This window comes from Schistocerca piceifrons, unplaced genomic scaffold (assembly GCF_021461385.2).
Source record: "Schistocerca piceifrons isolate TAMUIC-IGC-003096 unplaced genomic scaffold, iqSchPice1.1 HiC_scaffold_961, whole genome shotgun sequence".
Lineage (NCBI taxonomy): Eukaryota > Metazoa > Arthropoda > Insecta > Orthoptera > Acrididae > Schistocerca > Schistocerca piceifrons.
This window is the reverse complement of record NW_025729236.1, coordinates 574627-577500: the sequence shown is the minus strand read 5'-3', so window position 1 is coordinate 577500 and position 2874 is coordinate 574627.

The following is a 2874-nucleotide window of genomic DNA, read 5'->3' as shown; positions in this document are numbered from 1 at the left end:
AATATGCGACATTCCCGCTGTCCGTATACATGAGCCGCGACCTGTACCACTTACGAGCGAGAGACGCGATCGCGTTGCTCACTGTACGGCGTCCGATACCGAGCCATCAGCATGTCGGTCCCCATGCGCGTTGCACTCGCACTCGCACTCGCACTCGCACTCGCAGTCGCAAAAACGTGGCGCAAATATATTACGCGGAAGAGTTATAACAGACCGAGCCCCACTGCATGGGGGGAGTCTTTGTCACTAATGTACACAGATGGAACATTTTGGACTGGAACCAGATTACCCGTACACACGGCGCTGATTAGTAATCAATGCAGAGCCATCAAACTACAGAAAATATATACAACTGTCCGTATACATGCTGAAAGAGTCTGCCCACAATGGGAACCACACGTCAGCCAGACACTCTGATCACGCACCACTCTCTGCTTCTAACAGGCGCACATACAATACGTAAGCACCAGCATGGAACAACATCCAGTGCATCCTCTCCGCCACATTACACAATCCACACTATCACAACCAGACCAGGAGGTCCATGCGGAAAATAGAATATCCCACCCTTTCGACATCCACCATTGCGCAGATAAGGCACCAACACCCACACATGTCCTATACAACGGTGCACCCAACATCACAATAGTACCTCCTGTCACAGCGCACAAACAATGACATGACTCAAAGACACAGGTGTGACACAAGCATAGAATTGGAGCGCCGCCTCTAATAAGCCAAAGGTGCATCCTGACGTGACAAATCTGATCATGTCACAAGCATTCACTTACTATAATCACTATCAACGAACCTGCCGCCCCCGCCCCCCCCCCCCCCCTACACCTTTCCTTACAACAACGTGTAACCGAACCTAACCTATGTTGTACCTTAACCTAACCTATGTTGTACCTTAACCTAACCTATGTTGTACCTTAACCTAACCTATGTTGTACCTTAACCTAACCTATGTTGTACCTTAACCTAACCTATGTTGTACCTTAACCTAACCTATGTTGTACCTTAACCTAACCTATGTTGTACCTTAACCTCACCTATGTTGTACCTTAACCTAACCTATGTTGTACCTTAACCTAACCTATGTTGTACCTTAACCTAACCTATGTTGTACCTTAACCTAACCTATGTTGTACCTTAACCTAACCCATGTTGTACCTTAACCTAACCCATGTTGTACCTTAACCTAACCCATGTTGTGCCTTAACCTAACCCATGTTGTGCCTTAACCTAACCCATGTTGTGCCTTAACCTAACCCATGTTGTGCCTTAACCTAACCCATGTTGTGCCTTAACCTAACCCATGTTGTGCCTTAACCTAACCCATGTTGTGCCTTAACCTAACCCATGTTGTGCCTTAACCTAACCCATGTTGTGCCTTAACCTAACCCATGTTGTGCCTTAACCTAACCCATGTTGTGCCTTAACCTAACCCACATTGTGCCTTAACCTAACCCACGTTGTGCCTTAACCTAACCCACGTTGTGCCTTAACCTAACCCACGTTGTGCCTTAACCTAACCCACGTTGTGCCTTAACGTAACCCACGTTGTCCGCTAACGTAACCCACGTTGTCCGCTAACGTAACCCACGTTGTCCGCTAACGTAACCCACGTTGTCCGCTAACGTAACCCACGTTGTCCGCTAACGTAACCCACGTTGTCCGCTAACGTAACCCACGTTGTCCGCTAACGTAACCCACGTTGTCGCCTAAACCTGCTCTGTAATTGTTATACGACTCGTTCAATTAGTGTAGTGTTGCCCACCCGCAACCCTCGCAATATAGTTCGCTACTCGCACTGCCCGCTCCCCTGTGTATCGCTTCATGTTAAACACCTTGCAAGTCTTGCTGACTTTCCACATGCTCCTGCTGTACACTGTAATGTGGATGGCAGCAGGACGTACATGCCGCGCCCCCCCCCCCCCACACCTCCCCACGTCCCCACCTTGCCCCCTGCCTTCGCAAGCTGGTTGGTGAGAAGTTTGCATGTTCAATGCCCTTCGCATGCGACGTACTCAGGCTACGTTGTGGTGCGGCCTGTGTCAACTGTCCGCTGATGTCGTACGCGTAAACCACAATCTGTACTGCACATTCGTCCTTATGTACTGAATGATACATCGTGGCACATGTGTGACCGTACAACGACTGCGCCCAAAAACGGCGGACCATACAGTGCAAATATTGTGCACGCAGCTACGTGTCGTCTCCCTATGACAGCTGGATTGCAGTGTGGTACGCCATAGAGACGTGTGGGAGGAACGGACGCCGTGGATGGCGATCAGCATGAGCTGTCTGTTGATGTATTCGGACCTAGTCGTCTCTCCTCACACACCGTGATAGCATGGTGCACCGCGTTCCATATCTGCGACATGCTACAGAGGCCGGTTGACAGTCGTTCGAGCAATGGACATCGCATACGTACGGGGGCCACCTTCCACGTATTGTCTAGGCGTGCACATTTTGTTGCGTGTATGTGGGCAGACGTAGTGTGGTGTGACACCTGACACAGGCATGCAATAATCGTGGAAGTTGCAAATGGCGATGGACGCATACGTTTTCTGGTGAAGTTACGCAAATGAACAAATGGTAACCCGTTGTGGTGCGGTTGTTCTCGCTAGGGGTGAATCGGTGATGGCGACGGTAGGTTGAGGTACTAACCGGTTGTTCCAGCGATACCCACCATGCCGACGAAACTGAACGGCATCTGGGTGTGAAGCGATACGCGGCGGTGGCTGGGTGGGACCGTCCCCGGCCGGTGAGGGGGCGCCTCCCGGCGTGCTGGCCGCGCGGTGCGTGGGCGCACGCGCTACAGCCGGCTGGTGGGGGCGGCCAGTGGCAGGCGCGCCGGCCGACGGACGC